Source organism: Vombatus ursinus, unplaced genomic scaffold (assembly GCF_900497805.2).
Source record: "Vombatus ursinus unplaced genomic scaffold, bare-nosed wombat genome assembly UNPS02006779.1, whole genome shotgun sequence".
NCBI lineage: Eukaryota > Metazoa > Chordata > Mammalia > Diprotodontia > Vombatidae > Vombatus > Vombatus ursinus.
In genome coordinates, this window is record NW_020946557.1 from 12,581,119 (window position 1) to 12,588,037 (window position 6,919).

The following is a 6,919-nucleotide window of genomic DNA, read 5'->3' on the forward strand; positions in this document are numbered from 1 at the left end:
GTCCATCCTCTACACAACTGCCAGATTGCTATCCCTAAAGGATAGGTCTGACCACATGACTCTTCTTCCAGAAGCCCTACTGACTTCTTGCCTCTAGTTAAGGGTACATGGATTCTTCTGTTTGGTTTTTAAAATCCTTCACAATCTGGCTTCAGCCTTCCTTCCCAGACTCTCTACATACTCAGTGCTCTTCATGTACTTCATGCAGTAGCCAAACTGTCTTGCCTATTCCTGAACACAACATTCCATCTCCACCTCTGTGCCTCTCCACAGCCCATTCCTTATGCCTAGAAGGCACCCTCTTCTTACCTTATCATGGAACTCCTGGCTTTCTTCAAGGTTTGGCTCCACAGGAAGTCTATCTTAACTCCCCTTGTCCCACTTATTGGCATTTCTCCTCCTCAAATTATTTTGTATGTACTTTGTTTATATTTTATATTTAATTTTCTATATAAATACTGTCTGCCTCTAATAGAATATAAACTTAGTGAGAACAGGGACAATTTCATTTTTGTTTGTTTAACCACAGCACAGGGTCAGGCACACAGTAGGCAGTTAATAAAGGCTTGGTGATTGAATGAAAAAATTAATAATAAGCACTTAGGAATAAATAATATACAAAGGGCAAGTGCCTTTTGTATATTGTTACCTTGTATATAACCAGCTTGTGTTCATGTATATAACAATCTGGATTTGCTTATCAAATATTTGTTATTTCTTAAGATCTAAAACTACCCATCACATAGTAGGCACTTAAAAAAATAAGTTGTTGACATACTTACTGGAAGAGAATTTAGAGTCCACCCTGGGTAAACCCCTTATTTAATAGATATTTGTTGTTATTGTTGTTTAAGTCATTTCAGTTGTGTCTAACTCTTCATGACCACATTTGGGGTTTTCTTGGCAAAGATACTGGAGTGTTTTGCCATTTTCAACTCTAGCTCATTTTACAGATGAAGAACTGAGGCAAATTAAATGACTTACCCAGGATAACACAACTAATAAATGTCTAAGGCCAGATTTGAACTCAGGAAGGTGAGTCTTCCTGGCTCCAGGCCCAGTACTCTATCCACTGTACCACATAATTGCCCAATTTAATAGATTAAGAAACTCAATTTTACCCATTACTCTTTCTTTCCTACTGTTCACCAAAGCCCTAGGGTTTTCTTTTTAAAATTTAATCAATCAATCACCCAATAAGTATTTATTAAGCATTTACTATATGCCAGGTCCTGTGCTAGGCACTGGGAACACAAATGTAAAGAATAAAACAATCTCTAGTCTCAAAGAAATTATATTCTATTGGAAGAAACCAAAAGTACATATAATAAAGATATAGAGAATAAAGACATAAAAACAACATAGGAAGTCAAGGCACTAGCATTGGGTAATCAGGAAAGGTTTTGTGTAGAAAGTGGTGCTGAGATTTGTCTTAAAAGAAAAGAGGAATTTTGTAAGTCAAAGACGGTACTATATTCTAGGAACAGGGAGTTTGGTTTGGTAATGAATGACCAGCAAAAAAAAAAAAAGTACAAAGATAGGAGATAAAGTTCTATCTGTGAGGAACAAAGAGAATGGCATTTTCTCTAGATAATAAAGTGGAGGAAAAGGACTAATGTACAGTAATGAAATTGTAAAGGTAGGTTGTGACCAGATTATGAATTATTTTAAAATTCAATCAACATTTTATTATATTTTATTTTATTCTATAGGCAATAGGGAGCCATTGGAGTTCATTGAATTAGGGGAGTGACATAATTAGATCTGAGCTTAAAGAAAATCACTTTGGTAGCCATGTGGATGATGAAATGAGGAGACACTTGAGGTAGAGAGACCAATTCTGGGCCACCACAATACTGTAGGCAAATTGTAGTGAAGATATTAGTGAATGCTTCACTTTAGCCTCAGCCCTCATGCCCCACATAAAATGTACTTGGGTGAGTCAAATTACATAGTAGTTTTACTTGAAGCCCTACAGATCTGGACAGATAACACCCTGCAAAACACAATATTTAATTTTATAGTGTTTAAAATAATATGTGCGAAAGAAGGAATGCTGAATGGGAAAAGAGAAGATAGAATCAATCCACAAGTATATGTTTCATTTCTCCTTTGCATGAAATAGTAGTCTAAACCTTGAGAAAGATAAAAATGAATTAAAATTATTAGTCTTTCCCACCAGGGGCTTATAGTCTAATTAAAGATACAAGACAAATAATAACCAACAGTAGAAAACCATAATTAAATGCCAAAGGAGAGATACAGTGACTGCCATAGAAATTCAAAGGAGGGAGAGCTTCTACTCAGCTGGGTGCGTCAGGGAAAGTTGGAGGGAGGAGGAATGTGTCAGGTCCTGGGAACCAGAAGGCACTGGGAGGGGGTTGGCAGTCATATAGCCCCACTGATGAAAAGGCTGCCTGACCAAAGAACTCTGCCATTGGGTTATTCACACCCCCACCCCCATTCTCTAACCAGGCCACCTGTCTCTTTGCTCAGTTTTTGCCTTGGCTTTTACTTAGGCGCCTGCTTTCTGGATTGTACTTCCCATTCACTCCCACTTGGCTTTGTTGACTTAGCGCTCAGCCTGCTTTCCTGGACTCTTGAATCCTCTTTTGGCTTGTCCAAGATTACACTCCCACTTGGCCTCCTGCTTTGATGATTCTTCCCCTCTCTTCTGCCCCCCTCCCCAATAACTTGACTTTCCCAGAGGAATGGGTGTTTTTGTTATATGGGCACCTCCCACCACTTCTGGCATCCCCCAGTTGGAAAAGTAAACTTCCCAGCAACTTAGCCAGTCCTGTCACTGTCCTCTGATGACCCTGACCAGAGCTACAGAACCCAAGCTACCTCCCAGAGCCAGAGTTAACCATGTGAGTCCTGGTCTCCAAGCTCAGATGGAAACAGTGTAATCTGAGCTAACCTTAAAGTATGGGAAGGATTTAGTTGGACAGAGATGGGACAGGAACACTAGTCTAGATGAAGGAACAAATGCATGGAAGAAGGAAAGCACACAATGTGCACAAGACCCAGCAGGAGAAACATTTTGGTTGGAATAGAGGATCCATATAATCGGGAAATAAAAGATAAAATATGAAGGTAAACTGGCTATACCATGGAGGGCTTTGGAGGCTAAGGAGTTTGGATAATGCATGGGCAATAGTGAGCTACTGAAGGTTGTTGAATAGGAGAACATGAAGAATTGGGATGGACACAAATGCCCAAGATACCTCAAAGACTCCAACACCATGGAAATCATATCAGACAATATTTACTTCTATCTGTGGTCTATCTTTTCCCTAAGTTCAGTTTTAAGAATGGAGGTAATATTAGTTAGCAAGTTTAGGGAATTGGAGAGCCATCTTCTTCATCTCTACTCGGGCTTGTGATCTTTTCACACTGGTTTTTGACCCTTATCACCTCTAGGACTTCTGCTGCTTCAGTATACTTCAGTGACATTTCACTCATTGCTCTAATGGTTTCATAAAGCGAGAAACAGGTTTGAAAGAAGTCTGACCTTAAAGAATCTCCAAGACATCCTATCTGTTATTAATTTTTTTGTTCCATTCCCCTATTGCCCAATCACATGGAATTGGCCATATTGCTTTTCAGCATAAAGTGTGTTACTACATCACAATTAGAATCACATGATTACATACAAAGAAATTATCATCCAAAATTAGCATTAAAATATCCTTTGTCAGTAGACAGATTCCAAAGCAAATTTTGTCCTGTTTCAAGCATGAGACATGGTTTTGCTCCTTAAATTTGTGTTAAGCTTGACTTTACCTAGGAAGTTTGAAAATCATTTTTGTGTCTATTAATGCTAATGGCTGTGATCTTGTAATTGACTAAAAACACAAATATTTGGAATTTGGGTTAAAGATTAGTGACTCAATTATATGCAGCTTCCCAGTAAGATTATTTTTAATGAGTGAAAAAAATAACATTCCACCCTATCTTCCTTCATCTTCTTTGAATTGAATTGAAATAAATTCAATAATTATTTATCAAGTACATGACTGAAAGTATCAGTAAAATTCATTTCCCACATCTTTGTCATCAAAACTTCTTTTCTGGGTACAGTAGGAAGCTATTGTAGATGAACCCATCATTATAAAGATTTGGTTATTGCATAAATTAAATTGTGACATCCCCCACCCCTACCACCAATGAAACAAAGACAAACAAAATAGAAAAACTAGGTAGTTCCCCTTCACTCCCTTTTTCTTCCTTATTTTTCTTGAGTTTTATGGTTGTTGTTGTTGTTTATCCAAATTAATTTTATTACTTTGTCTACTTCTTCAGTTATCCTCATTGTAGTATTTTGATCCTGTTGGCAGTATCTCTTTGGTCTAGTACTAAATCTATTAATTAATTTATTCATCTTTATGATATTGACATAGTCCAGTCACCGAATATGCTTTCACTTATTCACTTTTTATTTCTTTGAGAAATATTTTATAATTGTGTCTACATTAGTCTTGACAGTGTCTTTATAGATTGATTCCTAGATAATTTATACGCTATGTGTCTCCCCTATTAGTGTGTAAGCTCCATGGGGAAGAAAAACAGTTCTTGCTTTTGTATTTTCTATCTCCATGACTTAGAATAGTATGTGATAAGTGATACAGGAAATCAATATCTTTTCCTTCCTGAGCTGTACTCAGGGTATAATATTAATTTGAGATCCTCACCTCTATTTATCCCTTTCGTCTCTTCCTTGGGTAGTGTAGAAAGCCTTAGAGATCCTTATTCAGATTTTTAATATAAGGTAAAAGTGCAAGTTTCTTTTATTTGCAAAGTTAGAGGACATGGATTAGACATATGATTTCATTGGCATAGGAAATTTCTGAGTGAGAACCTCGCTGTCCCAATGAAGGTGGGACTTGAAGCCATTTCTTGGTAGTTCCTGGGCCAATTTTCTATTAATTTTGCAACACTGACTATCATTGCAAAGTTAGGAAGTTTAAAATAAATTTTTTTTTATTATTTTTGTTTCTTAAATCCTTTAGGAGTATCCTGCTGTGATTCCATGCCCTCTTTGGATTGCATAGCACCCTCTGCCTCATTGCGTATTGCTTCATTTTCCTTTGTTTTGAAATATTCATTCATCTATTATTACACTCCATTTGATTATCTGGAAACATATGCCCTTCAGTTGATAATATCTTCATGGTTGGTTTATCTACTCGTGCTAAACATCTTTATCTCAGACCTGGTGGATGAACATACCTGCTGTCATCCCACCTCAGTTCCCTTTGTTCCTTAGTTATCTAGCTAAGTATTCTTGTAGCACAAAGAGCTACTGAGCTGAAGACCCAACCAAAGCAAGTTTCTGCTAACTGAAAATTTAGCAGAGAAGAAATCAATGAGACAGAGTTGAGTTCTGCTGCAAATGTATAGATAGAAAACATACCAGAGCTTGATGCTGATTGGCAAGGGGGTAGTGAGTCAACACATTTGGAAATAGGCATTAATCTTCTCTGCAATTAGTTCATTGAGTTTTTAACTTATTGGGGGTCTTAAGATCTTAGATTGTGGAGAACACTGAAATTGCTTTATCTCTTATATAGCAATGTTATTTTGGAGGGGATTTAGATGATTAGAAAGGAATAGAAAGAGTGTTTAATTCTCCAGTTTGATGGTCACATGTCCTAGAAGCATATAACACATTTTATTAATAAAATCCCTAAAGTTTTGAACCTCCGAAGGAAGCTTTATTTTTACTACATTTAATGATCCATCAGCTTTCCCATGCATATTTTATTCTCTATGGAAAAGAAACTAACTCGGGGATCAATTAAAAAATCTTCTCTAGAAAACCATCATACACATAACCAGTAAGCATAATTGAAAATAACAGAGAAACAACCTATTGCATGTGATAATAAAAGAAAAAAGAGAAATAGAGTGGAATAAGTTCACCATCTTTGCAATGTCTTCTCCAAGTAGGCATAGTTTAGTAACTCTGTTAATAAGCTGGGTGGCAAGCCAGGGAAAGGAAAAATCTGTAACCACTACAAATATTAGCCTGTCTTCTAGAAAACATCTTCCATTGGCAGTTGTTTATTGCTACTTCTGCTGCTGCTGCTATGGTTACTCCTCCCTTTCCACCCCCAACTCACTCTTTTAGGCTTTCTTGGTGTCTTTTTCTAGAGAGATTTAAAAATTGCACTGTTACAGAAAAACTCTGCCCTCCAGTTCCAATCTGGCTATAGCTTCTTCCCTAGCTAAGAAGTTCAAGTCTAAGGGTCTTCAGCACCTTGGACTCCAGCAGAGCAACCAATCTAAGCCTTCGGTGAATGATGGTTACATGTGTATATCTATATATCAATATCAATAAAAATAGCCGGAAATATAAGGAAACATGAGAATGGGTGAATATCATTATACCTATACAGTCCCATTGCCCAGGAATACTAAATGAATACTGAAGTGAATGGGTTAATCAAAGTTAGATGGGGTTCAATGGGGTTAACTTCAAGAAAGAAATGAATTTAGAATGAAGCTTAGAAAGGAAACAGGAACTTGGCTTGGCAAAAAGGAAGAAAGAGAGCATCCTTGGCATGTAACAGAATATGGAAAGGCATCTTTTAGAAATATTCATAATGAGGGGAAAATATTGATTAAGAAATCTTCACTTTTAAATCTTTTCTCCAGACTTTATTTCAAATTATTTAATTTCTTAAAAAGATTTTCTTTGAGTCTGACAAAAATATCCAGTAAAATAAGAGTGACTGACATTTTCCCTGCTCATGTGTTGTGAGGCTTCCACAAATTAAAACTTCTTCCACTCTGGTTATAATGAAACATATTTTGGTGGCTAACACACTGTCAAATTTATGAGGAACAAATGTAAGCAACTAGATAGGGTGTGTGTGTGTGTGTGTGTGTGTGTGTGTGTGTGTGTGTGTGTGTG